Here is a 22,541-nt window from a genome sequence, read left to right on the forward strand (position 1 = left end):
GGATTACATAGAATAATGAGGGCATGGTTCGGCTGGACTTTTTACCAATGGTGTGCACAAAGAAAGGCTGCAGGGCATGTGTAGGTAACCTCTGTGTGTAATGTACAGAGGAAAACATGCCTCCTCCCCTGAAGAAGCCCAGTGCAGTAACATGCTTCTTGAGGGACTCTTAAATATCGGGAAAGTTTCCTTATTCCATGAACTGTGCCACTGAGTCAGCTCCTCATCTGGTAAATCTACAATGGTAAAGCACCACTGGGGGGGGTGCTATTCATGAAACCCAGTACTCCTGAATACACATGAATGTGTACTCTCGGTACACATGAATGAGGGGTCTTAGAATGAGACCTGCCTTACCTTGCCCAGTGCTCATGGGCTAGCCTAGTCCATGACTTTTCCTTGCCTTCCATGGGAGCTTTAGGGTGTACAAACATGGCAGAATCAAAGCCATTCAGCTTCACCCTCCCAAGTTATTTTTGGTGGCTTCCCAGTGGCTCCCCTTTCCTTTGTTCAGAAAGATGAAAGAGTGAATTTCCAGCAGAAGAGAAACATGCCCTCTCTGTTATAGAAGTGCAGCTGAATGAGGTGTGGGGGCAGGCCAAGGTAGGGCCTTGTTTCTGAATAAATGAAATGTGTAGCCCGCGCGTGGTCAGCTGAGAGAGAGAAGCCTATCTCAGGAGTGACGGCAGGTGCTGCTAAGCTATTTCCATTTTCCAGCTCTGCAACCTTAGGAACCTCTCTAATCCAAACCTGCCGTCAAGCCCTTTGAGCTGGCAGTGAGACTCACCCAGCATTTTGGATTCATTTTCAAAGAGGTTATTTTAATTTTTTCTTGAAGTATCTTGCCAGGGGATGGAGGATTTTTTTGGTCCCACGTGTGTTTCAATAAAGCACTGGCAAATCTCATTCTCATTTTTCAAAATACAGCAGTCATTTAACAGGGCATTTCAAATGCCAAGAGTTTAGGCTCTGTTTTTTAAATAGAGGGTTGGGAAGGGAGTAAATAAAGAAAACTAGTAAGAACAGAAATGCTGTGCTGGATTTCCTTACTGTCAAGGCAAAGATTCTTAAATCTTGATCTAAATATCCCGTTGGATGGTGCACTCAAGTAGTGCATGGCAATCAGAAAGTGAGAGTGAGTAGAAGCTCACCCCTAAACTCAGACAAGCACAAAATGCAAACCAGCCTTCTGGAGAGTAGAATAGCCCAGGTACATTATTTCAATGACAAAGTTCGACGCAGGGGTGCTCAACCCCTGGCCTGCAGGCCAAATCTGGCCTGTGGAGTCATGGTATCTGGCCCGTGGGGCTCGAAAGGGGTCAGGAAATTTGGGAGTGGGGGAATGGTGGCAATTAATACTGCCACCCCTCCTCTGCTGCCAGATTCTCATGCCCTGTACAGCCAGGTCAGGACTGGGCCACTCCCTCTCTCCTGCCCTTCTCCCCCTTCTCCCCTGTGGCCAGACTGGGGCTGGGCTACACCCCGTCTCCCTTTGCCCCCATGCCCCCTCTTCCCACCACACAGCTGGATTGGAGTCAGGCTGCCCCCAGCCCCTTCTCTCTCTATGTGGCTAACTCAGAGCTAGGCTGTCCATTGCTACCCACCCCCTCCATGAGGCTGAATCAGGTCCACTGGAGGGACCCAGCACTGCCCATCCAGCCCATGGTGCAAAAAAGTTTGAGCACCGCTGTTCAAAGGTATTGGTTATAGTAATACAACTGTGGAAATATCAGCAGATGCATACGTGCATGATTTCCTTTAGAAAGACTTCAGTCCCATCATGATGGATGTCAGCAACAGATAGCTGTCACGGAGAGGCATTAGTTCTGCCTTGATGGGGTGTCTCTGAATTGCTCTGGCTTGAGAAATGTGGACATGAGCACATACACACTTACACCCAAAGCTTCTGTTCCAACAGCTTTCTGGTGTCTAGCCTGCCGAAACGCTTTCAATTAGGGGTTGGAGAGGGTTGAGTCAGTCAGACTGCATGATGCTTGCCAAAGACAAAATTGGTTTCAGACACCACTGTTTTTCTCCCAAAAAACTCAAGCCCAGTAATCCCTCTTTCTCTCTTCCTGTGTATTAAGTAGAAAGTATTCTCAGCTAGGCATTTAGCTGATTTTTAATGTCACAGAAACTTAATTTGCAAATTCGCTAGAAACTCTTTAGTAAAGCAGCCTAGTAAAACAGATGATTAATATTGGTAAGCCCCTCATTTGCATATTAATTAGTCTCTGTACTCAACTAATTAAAACAGGGCCTCCTGTTTGCAGACTTTCTGAATTCCAGATTGTTGCTCTTGCTCCTGTGCAAGCACATTTAGCACAGCTAAAGCAGGCCATTGATATTGCCACCCAGTCATCTTAAGCAGCGGTAGCAACAATCAAGGCACTTTGGGCTATAAAGGAGGCACTTGCTGCTTTTATTTGGCAAGAGCACACTCATGTTTGAAATGGCAGGATGACAAGCAAAGCAGAGCTGTTACTTCCTGTGTTCAGCAAGCCTACTGCAGAGCATGACCAACTTGGGGGCACAGGAAGGGCCAGGCTATCACAGGGCATAAACTCATAAGGTGAGCAGATAGCTCTCTCTTTGCAGCACCGTGTCTGTAAGAGTGCTCAGTTTGAGAGCTACAGGCTTCAATCCTAGCAAGGTCCTCTCCAGGTGGCTAGCATGGGGTTAGTTCTGATTTCCTGAGGTAACTCCATGGAATTGCTCCTGATGGATGTGGTGCAAGTGGCAGGAGGCTCAGGCCCCTTGAGTTCTGTGAGTGTTGCACAGTGCACTTCTGTCTGTTTTGCATTAGTGTGGAAGGCTCAGGGTCTATTCCTATTAGCCCTGCTCTCCATGGCCCATTTGCCTACTGGGGATGGCTGTTTGGGTGGAGGACATGCAACAACAAACCTTTGGTTCTGGAGTGCTCTGAGCTCAAGGACTCCATCCCTCTTGCAGCAGTGAGAACCTGCCATAATGCAGAGCCAGCCAACTCTACCCACCAGTGCAAGCCCCCCTCGCCCCTGCCAATAGCATGTAGCTCCGTCTACTGATGTTCTGGCTGGCATCCAGCTCCTTGTCCAGTTTCTGGCCTGCACAGCTGCTTGTGACAGACCAGCTGGCTAGGAACTCACTTCTCTCCTCCTGCCTATCTTTCTAGCTCCTCCTGTTGCTCCAGCTTCTGGACATGCATCCTGGCTCTGTCTTTCCTGCCTCTTCCCCTCCCCATGCACCTGTTTTCCCACCTCCCAGCTGCCAGTGCTTTTCCTTGTGGAGTCCTTGCTACAGGACAGAAAAGACAAGACAAGACTCGGGTATAATGAGTACAAAAGGTAGCAATTCTTGATGCAGACCCTATTATTCTGTTTCCCTGACTAATACAGAGAATGCTGCCTTTAGGATCTCCTTTCAACCTGGCACAGATTCAGCAGTTATGGAAACAACTGTGGATCACCGTATGCCCCTAGCTTCCCCAGAGTGCAGGAACTACAGGGTTAAATACTTTGGGCTGAAAGATGCTGTAAGAATGTACATTTCCTGACACAAATCTTTTTCCACATCATGTTGTTCCAACACTCCCCTCCACACAATAGTTTTTCTTTGCACTCAGTGCCAATAGCAATTTGACAGATTTTATTATGCTCCATTATTTTCGACAGGCCAGGTCGTGGTGCCATATGCTGGTCAGTCTTTAACATGTGCCCATGTTGGTTGCACGCTGAGCCGGTCTAGACCTCCTCCTCCTGTTCAAAAGCTACTTGTTTTGGTAGAGCAAGAGGTGGGGATTCTGGGCCAACTGCTCCAGTGCATTACAGCTGTGTTGCACAAGTCCGTCAGCGATGAATGGACCTGAAACCAGCTTAAATGAAAGATCATCTGGTGTCAGGGGGTTTGTGAACAGCTCAGACACCGCCTAAATCAACACCCCACCCTGGGGCTGGTGCAGAGGGTATGAAAAAGGGCCTGCCCACTTGCTGTCTCAGCAATCCTCAACTGCTACACTAGCCTCTGAGGCCTACTGACAGCAAGAGCAAGCTAGAGTAATGGTTTCACATGCTGCATGCTGGGTAACAGGGTTTTCTGTTTCTAAAATTAAATAGGCTCAGACGTCTTTTTATGGTGCTGTTGCAACTGCAGCTGGCATCCCAGCCAGGTGTGCACAGACCCACTTCCCAGGGCTCCCTGAAAACTCTTCCATCCTGCATCATGGGCTCCTCTCTCCATGTTCCATGCAGGCAGCTAGAAGACTCTTTTAACGTATTTCTTCATCCTGTATTTTGTGCAAGTGTTTGCTGATTTGCAGCAGCCTGAGATCAGTAATTAAGACAGCTGGCTGGTGCCAGCCTTTTTGGCCTGTTAGACCTGATAGTCCTTCAAGTACGCCAGTCTTGAAACCAGCCTCTCACTACTTCTTGGTGCTATTGCTGCTGGTAGGAGTTTCCTTCCACACTGTTGCTACCATCATCCTGTTAAGTTTCCTTATTGCTCTTATACCTTGTTTCTTCTGACACTCTGATGGCAGGGCAGCTGATGCCTGAGCTCTTTCTAGTTTTGGTCATGGTGTCATCAGGCCACCTGTGCTGGCCATCTATCTATTGCTACTCTGCTATCAGTTTTAGCTTCATCTTGCCAACTGTCTGCAAGTACCCAAGTCTGCAGCTAACTCCTATGATCTGTGTGCTGCTATAGCTTAGTCCTTTCTCCATTGCTTTGCACAGCTTTGTGATGGCTGGTCTCCAGACCTGCTCACCTGGGCTCAGTGGCATCAGGTCTTTAGCTTACTTTTATAGTGGACTGCAATTTAACAGGATGTTTCCCCAGTTGGTTCTGCACCTGTCTGTCATGCTTCTGCAAGACTGTGGCAGACTCCATCTCCTGGGAAGCAGGTCTCTAGCTCATCAGTCCATGTACTTGTTTCCTGGCTAAAGCCCAGAAGAACAGGGCCAGCCCACAATTTTTTAGGCCCCCCTGCAAGAAATAGTTTTGGGGCCCCCTGCCATGAAGAAGCTGGGGAGTGGGGTGGGGGTGGGGGTGGCAAGTGGCCAAAGAAGCCAGCAGCAGCAGTGTTAGTGGTGGGGGGTGGGAAGTGGTTGGATGCAGGGCTGTGGGGCCCCCTGTGGTCGCAGGTTTTGCAGGAAAGGACAGGCTGGTCCTGCAGAAAAATGTATTGGGTCAGACCTGCCAGAAAGAGATTCTCTCCCATCTGCTTTGCCTTTGACATCAGCCTCTTGGATGCCAACTCTGCCTTCCCACTGCCCTCTCGTTACCCAGGGGGAGGATGTCTTGTGCCCAGGGTCCCATTGTATTTGCTGGGGTCACTGCTCAACCCCTTTAAACAAAATCCTGTTGTGCATGCACACAGCCCATCCCTCACCTAGGAGTAGGAAGGAACCTACTGTGGCATATGCTCTGAACGATGTTGTGACCTGCCCTGCAATATAAATCACCCTGCTTGTAGCACTTCATCCTGTGCCATGATAAAATTACTTGGAGCCTCCCCTTTGGTAATGTGAAAGTATAGCCTGTATGTGAAAGTAATGTGAAAGTATGGCCTGCATCTCCTCTTCCACTGAGCCATCTATGCTGTGACCAGGCTGCACCTTGCACTGCAGAGTAAATTGATAGACTCATCCCATTCCAAAGAGCATAGCCTGGGGCTCCTTTCCTATCTAAGCATATTTCTGTCTACCAGGGATCAACTAGCCAATGCTGTGGGCTGCTGGCTTTGCACTCCTGTCACTCCTTGGCCTCCTTCTGAGGCATCTGTCTGTAGCTCTGGCTGTTTAACAGGGTTGTAGTCCTTTAAGATGGGTGCATCACTTAGGATTTTCTGTCAATACCTGCTCTTGGGTCACTGTTCATTCTTATGCTGCATCAGGGTGCATTTGTTGACTGCTGTGAGGACCCACAGCCCTCCAGTAGGGCTATGCACAATTTGGAATGGAAGTTGGCCATTCATATAATCTCTGGGATGTGCCCTTCATGTCCTTTGCACTGGGTATTTTCTTAATGATTGTCAGGTTTCCCAGGGTCTGACAGTCTTGGGGATCCATCTACCCAATTTATGAAGTGTGAGTGAGATCATGAAATCTGCCAGCTGCAAACTCCCTTCCAGTTGTAAGGCTCATCTTTGTGTTACCATGGCCTTTTACTCTTTAAATTCATCTAAGTTCCCAGGAGGCTTGGCACAGGGCTAACCATAGAGGGTGGCTGACTTGATTGTTGTGCTATTGAAATGTAATCAGGGACAATAATCTAGCTGCTATTGAGAACTTGCTTGTCACAGGGGACAAGAAGGCCACTTGGCAGGGGTCTGTGATCATTTGATGGATTGCTTCTCAAGAAAGTCACTTGACAAAGGAATTGGGAGGTTATAAAAGGGGAAGAACTTAATTCTTTGCTCTGAGCCATATTCAGCTCAAGTTGGAAGGGAGTTGCCCATACCTGTTCTTTTATCAGTGGTTCTATTGACATGATGAAACTCTGGATTTCGGTAGTCTCATACTTTGGTAGGCATCAGTTTCTACCTTGACCTTGCCCAGTAGATGCCCACCTCCTTTAAACATTTCCTTATATTCGATTAGAACACGGGACAGGGCCAACCGTGATTGGGCTTAAATTGTATCAATGGAGGTTAAAGTTAGACATTATGAAGAATTTTCTCACTATGGCGGTGTGTAAGCACTGGAATAGGTTACCTAGAAGGACTTTGCAATTCCTGTCACTGGAAAATTTAGTGCAGGTTGAGTAAATGCTTGACTAGGATTGTTTAGAGAGGCAGCAGATTGGACTGGATGACCTCCTGAGATCCCTTCCACTCTGGTTTCCTATGATTCTCAGATTTAGGATATTATGCTATCATACTGAGATCAAATCTCTGACATGAACTGCCCTTTTTCTTTGCCATGGATGGTACTCCTGTGTGTCAGTTACTATAAACTCTAAGTGATAACGTCTCTGGTTTCCTGGTTTTCTTATCAAGAGTGCATTTTCCCAGTGGCCTCAAAAGGGTTTTATTGTGCATCACCATCATAGGCTCACATATCTCCAGTCTAATGTTACTGCTTATCATCGCTGCTGGCGTTACATTGCAGCTTGCCCCGTCATCCAGCTGGAATTGAATGGGCCTTGATCTAATAACCTAGTTACAGACATGACAGCAAAAGGCCTGGCAGCCTTAGAATCATAGAGAAGTCGGGCTGGAATGGACCTCCACAGGTCATCTAGTCCAACTTCACAGCTGAGGCAGGATCATCCCTATCCAAACCATATTATACAAATCCATTGTCTAACCACTTAGCAAAAATACAGTCAACCCAGACACAGCACGTGACTTAATACCGTAACCTACCACCAAAAATCCAGAGGGACCATGCCCTGCTGCTGTAAATGTTATTAATATATATTCATGAAATCCTGGGAAGAGCACAATGCCCCTTGCTACAGACAAAGGCAAACCCCGCAACAGTCCATACCAATCTGATCATGGGGTAAAATTCCTTCCTGACCACAAATGTGTCAATCAGTCTGACCCTGAGTGGAGGGGCAAGACCCTCTCACCAGGAATCTCCTTGCAACAGGAGCATTGGAACAGCTGAGTCAAAACCCCTAGACTTGGCAGCAGCCAACCCCCAATGCCTCTGAGGAAGCCTGACAGATGTAGCGTCAGGGAGGTGGTGGGAGAGGGGGAGGCAGAAATTCCTGTTCAGCTTCATGCCGTGACCAGAAAAGCCCAGAAGCATGGGAAATACCCATAGTAGAACATAGGCAAACTATCCCGAGATCATCCCCAACCAGTGGCTGTCCAACCTCTTCCTGAACATCTTCAGTGACGGAGAGGCCACAACTTCCCTAGGCAGTCTATTCCACTGTCTCACTGTTCTAACAGTGAAGAAGTTTTTCCTGCTATCCAATCTAAACTTACTGTGCTGCAATTTCAAGCCATTGGTCCATGTCCTGCTCTCCAGTGAGAAAAAAAGGTGTTTCTTCCTTTTTCTTATGGCAGCTCTTCAAATATTTGAAGACTGCTATCAGGTCCCCTTTTAGGTGCTTTTCCACAGATTGAATATGCCTAGCTCCTTCAACCTCTCCTTGTATGAATTGCCTCCTAAGCCCTTTATCATTTTTGTTGCCTGCCTCTGGACCTCTCTAACTTCTCCGTCTCCTTTTTAAAACATGGAGCCTAAAACTGCACACAATACTTTAAGTGAGGCCTAGTCAGTACTGAGGAAAAAAGCACTATCCCCTACTATGTCTTGCATCTAATGCTTCTATTTATGCATCCCAAAAGCACATTCACCTTTTGTGCATCTGCATCAAACTGCAGACTCATCCTGAGTCTGTGATCTATCAAGAATTCCAGATCCTTCTCCATAGTGCTGCCATCCAGCCAGATCACTCATTCTGTATTTGTATTTATTATTCTTCCTGAGGTGTAATGCAGTGTACGTCACTGAGAGTCCTTGTGTCTGCTTAAGTCAGAGGGAAGACTACCTCCTCCTCATTAGGAAGTCTCTGTCCTAAGTCACTGAGGTATAGGTATAGCTACATCATGTCCTGGCCAATCCAGTCCTGAACATGCCCTGCCCACTTATTACTGCTTCCAGGATCCAGATATGGAAATGTGGTGGTCAGGCTACTTTGGGGGTGTCCCCAATAGCTGCTCTCAAGCATGCTGGAGACCAAGACCTCAGGAGTGATGAAGAGGAACATTCCTGAAGAGACTTTGATTTTGGGTTTTGAGTATGAGTGGGAGCTGTTGGGTAAGTGTCTGACTTCTTGTTCTTTTCCCCTGCAAGGGGATAATAACAAAACTTTCATTTTCCCATCAGCATCCTCTACATACAGACCTAGTTGCTTGCACTGCTGCCAGGCTTCTGCCAGGGTCTTTCTTTGGAAATCAGCATTTCCAGTAGTCAGTGTTCCTCTGTGCTGCCTATTTGCTCTGTTGCTAGGTACCGCTTAGTTTTCCCATTCATCATCCTCTCTTCCTGGTTGTGCATTTCACTACACTGAGTACTGCCACCCTGTCTTGTGCAACAGATTATGGGCTATAACACAAGAATCACCCTTTTCTAAAGCTAGAATGGTCCTTTGTTAAGACAACTATTGGCAGCTGGCAGCTACTATGGTAGCTATTCCAGCCATGTTCACACAGACATATTTCCCAGTGCCTACTTCCATTCTGCAACATGTGTTTCTCCCTCCAGGTTCCATATAGGATGGTATATAGGCTGTTATAATTAACATTAGGGGAAAGGCCTGATTCCCTGAAACAACATCAGAAGCTTAGTGCCATTGGTTTGCACACTGGTACCCACAATGTACTTCCCACTAACAGCAGCTGAGCTTGTGCTCTGGGAACAGGGTTCTGAGCTTTAAAGTCTGGAAGATTTTCCCAATATTCCCTACAGCCAGATTCTTCTCTGACCAATGTAAAATAAATGCATTGAAATCAGTGGATTTCCACTCTTTCCCATGATTCTCACTGTTGTATAACATCCACCCAGGGAAGCCGAAGTCTGTGCAGCACCGGGCGTGGGGGAAGGTGGACGCTTTCAGCACTAGCTCTTGGCTCAGTCGTAGCCAAGTCAGTACTAACTAACAGCTCGTCTGCTCTTATCACCCATTTCACACTGTGTGAAGTGAGCTGGTGGCTTTCATTTCCAGAGAGTAGGTGCCCACATCAACAGAAACTAGCACAGCTATGCAGTCATTGGCAGCCTCATCTGAGATGCTGAGAACTTGAGTGGGTCATAGGAACAGAACTCCTCTCCAGCCCCTAGAGATGACCCAGCAGAATGGCACCTAGAGCACGCTTCTGCAACAAAGCATGAGGAGGAGCTGGTGGAATAACTCACCAAGAATACCTGTCATGAAATTTGGCAGGCGCTGAGCAATCATTTAGGAATAATTGTTTCCACACTTTACATCAGTGGGGGCCAACTTTTTGGCAGGTGTGCCACAAGGTAAGCTCTACACCTTCCCCGGATGCCAGTTCAATCCCCTTCCCTGCCTAATCTGCTTCTCTGCTTTCTGCTCCCTGCCTGATCTGCTGCCTACTTTCTGCTTCCCACCTCATGCTCCTTGCCTGATCTATTGCTTTGCTTTCTGTTCCCTGCCCTATCTGTGACTGTTCCATGCCCCCTCCCTAGTCTGCTGTGGGCCATACAGAGGCAACTCAGACTCTGGGTTGGGCACCCTTGCTTTACATGGCCCTGGTGCAATGGAAACAGAACTTTGCTTTCCAGGCTTGTCATTTCAATGCCTTATTCCTCCTTGGCGTGCAGCTAACATAGCAGTCTAGGTAATTCTGTGCCTGTGGCTCACGCCCTCTCATCCAGAAAAAGAAACAAATGACACTCATGCTTGGCGCAAGCTACATATCATTCAAAGGCAGGGCCTGCTACCTTTGTTCTGGTTTGACAGGCACCATTATAGGCCATATTTCAAAGAGGTGGTTATTTTGTACACATAGGTCAATGCCTGTATTTGGATACTCAGAGTGTTTCTTCTTGCTGCATGGCAAGAGAAATTTGTTTGGATGTGTAAATGATTTTGACAACTTAAACCCTGTGTGTTAATGCACTCATCAAAACACCAAGAATTTCCAGGACAGGTCACATCTGCTCGCTACTGAAAGACTGTGCTAAAACATAAAGCTTTAAGCCTTGGGTGTATGAAGGACATTTTCCAGGATATTTTGTCATCTTTTTGCTATAGGCTGGTTGGTTCCATTGGCTTAAGTGGTCTCTGTAACCTTAGTGGAGGCTGACTACTATTCTAAGTGTTGCACCACTGAGATGCAGGTAAAGCAGAGGCAGACAAAATTAAGCTTAAAATACCAGTAACATGTTTACCCTGTGGCTGGAACAAAAATGGGCAATAGTAGATCAAGTTAAGGAGGGGCTGTGATTTTTAGAGTTGATGCACATGGCCACTGGTGAGAGTTCATATTTCCTGCCTAGGCCACAGATTAATTGTAAGATCTGGGACAAGTCATCTAAATCCTAATCTTGTATGGTTGAAGCCTGTGGGAGTTTTGCCACAGACTTCAATAAGCACATGAAGGCACAAAACCTCTCAAAACTCCTGGGAGCCAGGCAAGCTTTATTATTATTAATCTCCTTTTATAACTGGGAAACTGAGGCAGGACAGTGAAATAGCTTGCCCCAGGGCCACATGGGGAATCAAAGTTTCATGCTAGGTAAATATATTTTTAATAAGCAACAGCTAATTAGGTGACAAATGTAAAACCTCTGAACAAATCAATGTGAAATGCACTATGCCTCAAAGCTGAACTGCAAATAAAGTGCCCATAGGAGAAAATTTTCCAATTTAAAACACACGCACAAAAAAACCCTAAACCCCAAACTGATTCGGTGTTATGTGAATTAAGGATCAACTTATTTTAATTGAATCCAAAGAGCTCCCTTGACTATTCTTTGTTCCCCTTCCCCCTTCCACTCCTTCCCTGGTTGCCTGTGTAGCTGTTATGCTTTATTTACAGATAATTGGAAATGGAATGTAAGTGCAATCAGTGAGTCCAACTGAAACTTGGAAGAAATCAGCCACTAATGAGTGTTTATTTGAAGCAGTCTTGCTTTGACGTGATGGCACTGTGTGGAGGGAGTGGCAGATGCACTCTGCTGAAGGGCAGCAAAGGAGGGTGAAGGTCCAGTCAGCCTTTTGGATACCATTCAAAAACGTTGGCTCTGCCACCTCTGACCCTTGGGAAGGGTCTGATCTCCAAACCCAGAACCAGGAACCAAATTCCCTAGATGCTGCCCCTTGTTGTGTATAGGGCTGTTCCAACAGCCCCCGCCCAGAACTGAACACTTGACTTTGTGGATGTTGAAAATCATGTCTGGGATGATTAGACAGGTATGGCTCTGGGCTGAGCTGGGAGTAGAAGAGATGACCTCACAGGGGTCCCTTCCAGCTTGATTCTTTGATTCTTCTGAATTTTGCGGTGAGGGTCATCTTTAAGTGATAGGAATATATCTTAATCTACCTCAGCAGTTATACCATCTTTACCATCTATCAGTTGTTCTTTCTGTTCAGTTATACTCAGCCTGTAAGGGGAAAGGATACAGTTCATATGGAATATTTTCTTCATAGTAAAATGACACGTGTATTTTTGTTTCATCACTTTCAGGTGTCTTTCCACAATAGAAACCAACTTAACAGGCTATGCCAACTGTAGCATTTTTTAGATAATCTCTCATTGTTTTACTACCACAGGTGGAGATTTAGCAGTGGGGACACTTGTGTAGACTGTCAGCTGGTGTCTGTGGTGTCTACCCCTGTTCCAGATCCAGAGAAGGTTTTAGCAACAAGCCCCCTTCGTCTACACAAGTACGCCAACTTTTGCTACTGTGAGTAGAACAGTGAAACAACAGCAGATTTCCCACCCCAAAATCTAATTAGTTTATTGTAAACAAGGTCTCAAAGCCTGAATGACTTTTCAAATTTTGATTATGAAAAGATAAGAGAGCACACGAGGTGCCTTCCAGTGAGCGCAGAGAGCATCCCTTCCGCAACATGTTGCATCAACCACGCCTCACCAAATAGCAGCTGGAAGCAGACTCAGAGAAATGTAATAGTGCAGTATGCAGGGGAAAAAAATCTCTCCCGTTCAGCTCCCTGTTTATGTTCAATACAGAAAACATCTCAAATACATTTAAGAGATCAACTTAAATGGTTACATCCTTGCTGGGACAACCTGCTCTAACCCCAAGGGACCGTGTCAAGTCCTGTAGATGGTATCATGGATGGTTAGAACCAATATAATGTAAGGGGGCTAAGTCATGGTTCACTTCCTGCTCATTTTACACCAGTGAAACTCTTTTAGGTTTCTGATCTAGGCTGTTTAGGTTCCTATTGGCTCCTAGTGCTGGAAGAATTTGTCCAGAGGAGGCTGTTCCCTCGCCATCCTCAGATAGTGAAATAAGACTGTTTTTCACGGCTCTCCTCTAACTCTCTGCCAGTACATTGATGTCTCTGTGCAGCTTGATGCCTGGGACTGTTTGTCCAACATTCAAGGTATGATCATAGCAGAGCCTTTCAGAGAAGGCCAGTTATCACCATGGTAGCTGCCTATGTGCATTAATTTGCTACACTGACTCAGCTACTTCATGGTCACCTTTTCCAGGCTTTTCTTCCTCATGGGAAAGTAGGTGATCCAGGAGAAACTGGATTAAAAATTCCTACCTTCTGGATCATAAAATAGATTGCATGGAAGCAAGAAGATCTACCTCTGCCAGTAAGTTGAGTTCCCTTTTTCCTGCTGCAACAAACAGTGATGCCTCTCTTTGCACATTGGCTTCCCTGGGCATGCCCTCATGCCTTCCACCGGGTCCTTTTCACCTACAGCACAATTCACTCTGCTGACTGCAGTCATTAGTGTCAGAGATACACTTGGAGACTTGTGCAAACTCCTGTTTTCTCTGTGCCTCTGGTGTTAAGGCCAGCAAACTAGTCATAAATGCCAAATCCTCTTAGAGTGTCATGCAGTGAAGTCATACCCCATGGCAAATTTGACAGAGTAGCAAGGCGGATTAATATTGTTTAAGCCTCTAAGTGCACTCATACCATCAAAACTCAATGGAGATTTTAGCATCCTATGGCTATTCAGTGGGCTAGTTAGCCACCCTAATCTAGTTTCTAACAGAGAAGCAGTAGCTCTGCATTACAAAAAAGCACTGTCCTTTAGTGATACCCAATGCTGAAGTTGGCAGTCTCAATCAGTGTCTGGATGAGTGACAGAAAATGAACTACCCCTTAACTTGGACAGGCATTGTCTTTAGAATAGGAGACATGGTACTGGTGTTAGCTATATATGTATCTTTGCTGTTGCAATTGTATATTTTGGCCTGTCAGTCTGATTCTTTTCTCTTGTGCTAGTCATCCCAAAAGCACAGCGCTGTCAACATGGAATCCTCTTCCTTTTGGTCCCAAAAGTTAAGCTCTGGATTTAAGACACTGAAATAGGACCCAGTCAAACTGACTGCATCTACACGAGATGCTGACTCTGCTGTCATTACTGCACAGTATTTTAGTACTTGTTTATACAAGTACTAAATGACTGCGCAGTAACCCAAGTTACTATGCAGTAGCACCGATGAATGGCTCTTTTGTGACACTACTGCGCAGTACTGTCACGTCACGATTGTTGCCACACAACGCTACTGCAGTCAGCATCTTGTGTACATGGCCACTGATTCACAAATTTGAGGGCTATTTTTTTTGAAGATGCGCCAGAATTTATCCATTTTCACCTGCCTTCACCCCTTCTAAGTCATCAAAGTCTTGTATCAAACCATCCCATGCTTACACAGAAGAGGAGGCTCCCTCTGGGTGGGCATTCCCTACTCCTGGAAGCATGGCATAGTACATTGCTCCAGGACAAAAAGTATCAGTAGAGTGAATCCCTTCTTTTCTCTCACTCACTCAGATCTTGTTGCTAAGATCTGTAAAAAAATACTTGACAAGATGCCCCCAGAAATCACTTGAGATGCTACTTAACATTGCAACATTGCTTTTCATTAAGTATCTGGCCCAACTGGAAGCAGCTGACTGACACCTCTGTTAGAAAAATGTGACCCAGCCTTCATTTTATGTTGCAGACATTTGGTTATTTTAGACTCAGTGGTTATGGAGATGGCACAGTGGTAATAGGCAGTAAGAAATGGAAAATATACTAAAGCACTATAATGCCTTGTGTCCATTTATACAATAGTTTCGTGACTATTTTGCAAGAAACAAGCAAAGTAAGTTTAGAGTGGATATCAGGAAAAACATTTTCACTGTTAGACAAGTGAGGTAGTGGAATGGACTGCCTAGGAAAGGTGTGGACTCTCCATCCTTGGAGGTGTTGAAGAAGAGGTTGGATAAGCATTGATCAGGGATGATCTAAGAATGATCTGTAAAAAGTTGGAAGCCCAGGAGTAACACCTTTCTTCCCCCTTCCCCCCACAACACAAACACGCTCAATGCTGCACTGACAGCTGGGAGATGAGAAGAGCTTTGCAGCCCAGATACTGGAGGGGACCATGCTCAGAAGGAGAATAATGCAGAGTTCCACAATGGGTTTAATTATGAAAGAAGACTAAACCAACTGGTATAAGTTTATGGAGGGGACATAGAAAACAAAGATCTGGTTGTCCAGCTAGAGGGCATGATGGGTGGAGTTTTGATTGCTGTCCCCAGAATGTAGAGCAGAATGGAGGGCATTATGTTTTTCCCATATTTCTGGGTTTTACTGGTTGCCATATGGGACCAGGAAGGAATTGTTGCTATAGGTGTCAGGGGCTTCCTTCACCTTCCTCAGATGCCAAAGCTGGAGTTTTCGACTGGGTTGGGTCAATGCTCCTGCTGGGATTAAAACCCAGAGGTTCCTGGTCAGTGAGTCTCGCCTCTCTGCACAGGGTCCGACCGATCACCATATTAGGAATCAGGAAGTTATTTTATGCCATGGTCAGACTGGTACAGAGTGTGGGAGGTTCTGCCTTCCTCTGTACTTGGGGCATGGTCCTCTTCCTTGGATCTTTCAACTGCATTTTAAACCTCGCAGTAGCAGGATACTGACAGCTCTCATCTCCCTGCTTTGTTTGTGGCAGGTTAGGGTGCTATGTCTTATGGTTGTGTGACAGGATTGACTGTAGTTTAAGGACTAGATTAGACAAGGATGGTCTGGACAGGCATGATCCTTCTTTGAGCAGAGGGTTAGACTAGATGACCTCCAGAGGTGCCTTCCAGTCATATTTTTCTGATTCTAAATCTCTTTAGTCCCTGTCCAGCGGTGAGTCTAAGCTACAGTATTCAGATCCAGATTTAAAACACTCCAGTGTATATTTGTATGCATCACTGCACATGACATCTAACAGACATGTAAAAATTCATACTGTCATTGAAGTTTAGCTCCCACAAGACCCCTCCCACAACCACTGTATAATCTCAAGGACCCCAAAAATGCTTTCTACTGGATATAGGACTTGCTGCCTTAAATCTGCCCCCTAACTTCTACCAGTACCAGTTACGAGAAGCCAATATCTGAGCAAGTATCTGTATGACTTTGTCCTCTGCACAATGTAAACAGGCTAACCCACACCCCATATAAGACCTTGCCTTAGGCAACCTGGCCCCTTCCTTATAGTCAGCCATAAAAGAATTGAGCAAATTATGGGCAGGTGGCTGTTCAGTGCATCTCTCTTGGAAATTAAGTGATCCCACTAAGGTCCAGCATCATCCCCAGTTGCTTATCCTTGGCGTGTCTCTTCAGCTCCTGACCTTCTGCTCACTTCCTGGGCTTTGATTCTGGGCCAGACTCCTTACAGCCAATCCCACTATAACCATTACTTTGGACTGCCAATGCCCCACTCATAGCATGACTAAAGATAGCTTCTATTCTTAGTAATAATTTTTTACAGAAATGAGATGCAAGTTAGATGTAGTGAAAAAATAGGCCATTGGGTGTGAAGTGAGGGGTTAGGAAAGCAGAAAAGGTTAGCACAAGAGTGTTAAAAAAAAAAAGGCTTTGGGGATATTTATAGCTGGGGATATGGCTTGGCCCTTACCAAAGCTGGGATGAGCTGCAAAATTCAGCTTCCATCCTGCCCTCCAAGAATTCAGATTGGTTAATTTTGGCCCAGCTATGCTCGTCTACCTTATAAATACCTGTGCATGCCTACTGCTGAATCCGTGCCTGCTATTTCCCCTCATTTTTTTCACTTCTTGCTCCCTTATTCTAGGCAGTTGTGCTGTGCAGGTATGGTTTATGCAGAACTTCTGTGACCCCTTGTGGATAAGGACAGAACTGCAGGAATTCTTTGTTCCACAACAGTTCTTCATTTGTAAATGTGGTAGAGAAAATCCAGTTCTTTCCTCTCCCCAAAATGAGAAAAATGTCTTCTTCTGTTCAGTTGTGCAGTCCTTTTTCTGGCAACAAAGCCTACACTTCATAGGCTTCTCTGTGTTACTCAGAGAATACTGTCCTTGAGCAAACATTCAAATAACTTCTGCCTAAGATTCTACAGATAACCTTCTACCTAAAAATTCATCAAAACTCAAAGTTTTCCCCCTACTACTCCTTTTTCCAATACAGCAGATTAGCAAGACCTATGAATATTAATAATAGGGAGTATCTACTTTTACATACCAGTATTTTGCTCGTCCCCTTGCTTAATTTCCTTAGTGGGGCTGATTCCTGTAACATCACAATTGGTTGGGTTACATTGGATGTGGAAGCTGCCTGTGACCATGCTTTTAAAAAGAGGGAAGCTAGTGGTGCAGAACTCAAATTTGGTCCTGAATTCTGATTTTCTCAAAAGTGAGTGGAGTTCTGGTTTGGCTCAGTAGAAAGATTCAGGCCTAAAGGCAAAATTGAGTTTATCAGAAATGTGGCAATAGACACACTGCAAACATGGGGCTATTTAGAAATTCTGGTCCAGATTGGACTGCTACCATGTGAGAGAGCTTTCTTGATAGCCTGCAACCCAGGTGGGATGTGTACATCTCCCCTTGACTATACAGACTCATAGGTTGCGTCCAGACAAGTACAGCCATGTGGTATGTGGTGCCGCAGACACGTCTATGGCGCCACATATTGCATGTTCAGTTGTTCTTCACACTGCAGGGGAGCAGCGCAGAGGGTTTTTTTGACCCCTGAATATCCAGGAGTCAAAAAAACCCACGGACAAAAAAGGCGGAGTAGCGCACACTGCTCAAATGCAGAGTTGGGCCGCCCAGAGCTGTGCTGTGGCTGCCAGCTAGGCTCCATGCAGCAGAATCGCTGCTGCTGCAGCACTGGGAGGCTCCCAGGACCCCAAGTAAGGCTGCTGGGGCCAGCCCAGTGCTGGCCCCAGCTTCCCTTACCACCTCTGGGGTAACTTGTTGCACACCAGAGCATGCGTGGTATGGGCTTTCCCTGGGGACAAGTAGTGGCGGTGCAAAGTGCACCACTGCTAGTTGTCCCTGTGGAACCAAAAGTACATGTGTCTGGATACGGCCATGAGGTTGCATTTGGTAAAGGAGGGCCATGGGTGCTCCGAGTAGTGTTGAGGCCGTCAGACATCTCCCTGCTTCATTGTTCTGACTGTGTCATCATCTCACCACATCAAATCTGAGCTCTTTCTTGTCTTTACCTGACAGGCCCGCCCATGGATTTTAAAAAAGGGGGTGCAGATGGTGTGGGACATTAATCACATACAACACAACACATTTCTCCAGATAAAAAATATACTAATATGCTGGGGACATAGAGCTATATTATTCAGTCTAAGAAGCAAAAACAAATATAACTTTATTGAAATGTGCATTAATTTGCAGCATCATATATGTATTAAAAACACAATAAACTAGGTATAAAATAATAATGAGATGTTTCTTTAGTCCTGTAGCCATTAGAATTAAACATACATCTCTTTCAAATTCACAAATCAAAATCAAACCTTCTTGAGCATCTTGACAGCACATCCAATGCTTCACTGAAAGTTATTTCTACACCTGAGTTAATGTTCATCTGAGTTAATGTTTTCACAACTGAATAAATGTTTTAAGCTAGAGTTTTAAAAAGTCTGCAGGGCTGTAAAATAGCGCTACATTACCAGGAGTAGCTAACAGACAGCACAATTGCTAAAGAAAGGATGGCTTGATTAGTGGAACATCAAGATCACTAAAAAGGAGAATGAATTGTTAACACCTGTAGAATAAAGTGTTTAGAAGGAAAAAGGTAGACTATACTGAGCCATGAAGTCAATTGAGCCTCTCACTGCTGCCTGAATAGAAATGCTTCTGCCACTGCCTGGCAGTTAGTTTTAAATGTTGGGTGTTTGGCAGAACGTCATTCCAGGAGTGGCCATGAAGTCCCTGGAGTCCCTGCAGGCCTCACTTTCTGGGCAATCACCCCTTCAGCTGTCTGACATGCCTAGATGTTTATTACTTTTATGAGGGAGTCTGCCCCAGGGCTTCCCAAATTGCTCTCTCAAAATGACCACCAGGTCACCGCCTTATGGGTTCTGTTCCTGCCCTGCATCATGCCCCACAGATGGCATCCTTATTGATGTTCTCTTTCACTTAGCCCCTCCTCTGGGGTTCCTGGACCCTCTCTTGTCCCACAATTTCATCTCAGTAGGTTCCTAGACCCTCACTGGTCCCACATCTCAGCCCATTATGGGCTCCGGACCCCTCTGAGTCCCTAGGAACCTCCTCTTCCCCTTAGTTCCTTCCCAAACCTCCAGACTGCTTTAGGTGCTACTCTCCATGTTGACCTTCTGGAGCTGCAGCCATCTGGCTGAGGTGGTGTTTTCTCAGCAGGCTCTAAGATGTTACTGCCAGTTTCTCTCAGGGCCTGGGCATATACCTGCTCAAAGTCCAGCCTTCCTCTCAAGTTAGATGACTCCCCGTCAGGCTTAGTTTCACCTGCCAGCTCCATGGGTCAGCTGACTGCCATTTAGCCCTGGCCTGCACAAGCCAGTGGCTTTGCAGGTTACCTGACCTCTTGAAGTGTCAGGCACCTGAAATGCGCTGCAACAGGGTGGACCAGGAACCAAACAGGGGGTGCAACTGCACCACTGTAACCCCCCTGGATCCACCCCTAGACTCTTCTCAATCTATTGCATCTCCTACTCCTTAGCTCAGCCAATGATGCCTGCAAAGGGGGCTTGCTCCTTTCTACACTAACCTTCACACGTCTTTCTGTGCCTGTTACTGTGCTGTCCCTGAAATAAATCACCCAGCTGCTACTATCCTCTTCAAAATATTCGTCAAGTATAAATTCTACCCTAAAGCTTGTGGAAAACAGCTAGGTGATAGCATCTAAGTGGAGGTTGGTAGAGACTTACCATAGTCCTCTTACTAACAAAATCAATTGATTCAAAACCACTTAGATGTATACTCAGATACTATACGTACCTATGTGACTCATGTCACTTTCTTGTCATCCTTCCTCCATTCCTCTTGTTGATCCATGTCTTAGATTAAGTTGTAAACTCTTCAGAGCAAGGACAGTCTCTTACTGTGGTTGTAGAACATCCTAGACACTGCAGCCCTCATCTGGGCACTCCTGTAGTAATAAATAATCATAAATAATACCCCAGGGTAGCTAATGCATGTCTCTGAGTGCATACAGATGTCCACAAGCCCCAGAGTACAGTCAGTTGTTTCTACAAGATTGTAAAAAGTGGGCGTCCCAGTGGGTCTGAACATTGGCTCGCCTACTTGTTTCATGGCAAACTGCCCACCTACTTCACCTGCCATGCCTTTGATGATAGTAATTAAGACACAATAACAAGGCAGGAGGCTGCCCATGTACTTGCCCAGATGCCAAGGGCCTATATTCACAGCTCTAACCTTCCCTATACCATGTCCCATGCCTCACAGATGGCATCCATGGCCTAACACCCAGCCTGTAGCTTACTTGGCCTAATGCCTGGCCTATAACTTGGTCTGACACATGGTCACTCTATCAATTGGGGCTCCCATCCCTTCCCTGTTCCTTGGGCTCCCAGCCTGGTCTCTTACTCAATCAGGGCTCCTAGCCCCTCTTTTTTTCCCCTCAGGCTCTCAGCCTGGCTTGGAAGCCTCTTGGTCTCCTTCCAGGCCCACTGAAGCCTCATTCTCTGCTTAACACTGGGCCTCAATCCCCGGCCCAACACTGGACTCACAGTCCCTTTATCCCCTTGCCCCAGGAGCTTCACAACTAGCTCCCTGTAGGCTCAGGGCCCCACCCCCCTGGAGCCTCACACCTGGCTCCCTAAATGCAACTCAGGGCTCACAGTGAGTCTGGAAGCTTCCTCAGGTCCCTTCTTGACCTGAGCCCTGCCTCAGGACTCACTGTGAGCCTGGGCTCCTGCTTTGACTTTGGGGTGTGCTTCCCTAGCCTTTCCTCTCCATGGGGTCACCCACAAGGCAGCGGGGGCTGAGGCTTTCTGGTGCCCCATACTCACTCTTCACTGGTGATGTCCAGGTGTGGTATTTCCTGGAGACTGCCCCACCACTGGCGGTCCCACCACACTATCCAACCCAAGAAGGGTATAGTTTTAGGTCATGCTCCAGGACCAGAAGCCTCCGCCTTCCCCATGGCTCCTACCCTGAACCTCCAAAATGTCATAAGCAGCAGCTCCAGTTGGGTGGTGTTCTTCTCTCAGCTGCTTGTAGCAGACTGCTGGCTACACTGCTCAGGGCCCTGCTCTTATAATGAATGCCTAGGCCCTGTTTCCAATCAGGTAACTGGGCCTGATTGGGAGTGCAGCCACCTGCAAGCTGCTTGCTCATGCCCCTTTCAGTAACAGAGCACACCCTGTGCTGTTATAAAGATGCACAACTGTTCTTGGGGAACAAATGTTTAATTATTCTTTATCACTTACAAGTAGAGATCTCTGGAATCCAGGATGGGTCAAAATTTCCAGTTTTCTCAGATACCAGGATGTCCCTCAAACTCTCTTTCCTTTTTGTGCCTAGGCTGTGTGTTTCTTTACCAAGTGACACTGAATTTGTTGCAGTCTTTTTCTGATGTTGCAGAATGAAAAGCTTCTCCTACAGATGCCTTTGCAGCCACCTCCAAATAGTGCTGAGAGCCCTCGTCTCTGAGAGGATTACTGGGGATGAAAAGTAGCTCCCCTTCAACTTCCTGAGATCATCTAAGATGCATGCTGTCTGGACAGAGAAATTTACCAAAAAATCAGAGTGGTGTTTATGTTTAGGGAGTTAGAAATGTTGAAATGCTGATGCAGAGAGGGGAGGGGGTAAATGTCTGAATCCGAGTACACTGATCCTGCATAGAGGCCTAGAGGAAAACTAGACAATGGTCCCCAAGAGAAAGAACCAAAGCTCCTCCTCTCCCCAGTCTTTAAAAGACTAGCTTCCACCTTGTTTTCAAGACTTCTCTTCCCTGGTGTAGTGGCAGTCCTTCAAACTTCTGCTGTATGTACCTGTGCCCAGAACTAGTGTCACTGGTCACTCTTTCATCTACACCATGTAAAGGACACACAGAACACCCTTTAGGTTATCTTCCCATACAGGGTTGGCCTTAGGGAAAATGGCACCCTGGGCAAGCCTGTATTTTGGTGCCCCTCCCCCCCAGCGCCCCCAAGTCAGAGACGCTGCTGCAGGCAAAGGCAGCAAGGCAGGCAGGGGCACAGGGAATAGTCTGGCAGGGTGGCGGAGTGGCATGGTGTGCCAGGCAGGCAGGCAGGCACCACTGCTGCTGCCCACATGACCTGGGTCCCCCTGGAGGGCAAGCTGGGCTGGGCACCGCTTTTCCTACCTGGGGCATGGATCGACAGGGCGGGGCAGGGAGACAGCGCTGCTGTGAGCGTGGGCTGCTCACGTGTGTATGCGTGTGGTGCCTCCTTGACCACAGTGCCCTGGGCAGTCACCCACACTGCCCATGCCTAACGCTGGCTCTGTTCACATGCATACTGCTGAGGTTCCGAATATAACTCATTTTCCTTGTGGGAGCACTATGTCAGGAGCCAAAGCCTTGCTTTAGTGCATGGATTTCTCCAGGAAGAAGAGGTTGTTCCTGCTTTAGGCTGTGTGCATTGTAA

General features: G+C 46.5%; 1 long non-coding RNA gene across 1 annotated transcript; it reads right to left on the reverse strand.

The window, feature by feature from the left end:
- Nucleotides 1-11,560: 11,560 nt before the first annotated feature.
- LOC109304864 lies at nt 11,561-20,956 on the reverse strand. The gene is made up of 2 exons (XR_002099493.1): nt 19,906-20,956; nt 11,561-12,068 (listed from the first exon to the last, which is right to left on the reverse strand). It is a non-coding gene; the product is annotated as an uncharacterized LOC109304864 (long non-coding RNA).
- Nucleotides 20,957-22,541: the final 1,585 nt, after the last annotated feature.

The sequence above is a fragment of the Gavialis gangeticus genome, unplaced genomic scaffold (assembly GCF_001723915.1).
Source record: "Gavialis gangeticus isolate Ggan-Ray unplaced genomic scaffold, GavGan_comp1, whole genome shotgun sequence".
Classification (NCBI taxonomy): domain Eukaryota; kingdom Metazoa; phylum Chordata; order Crocodylia; family Gavialidae; genus Gavialis; species Gavialis gangeticus.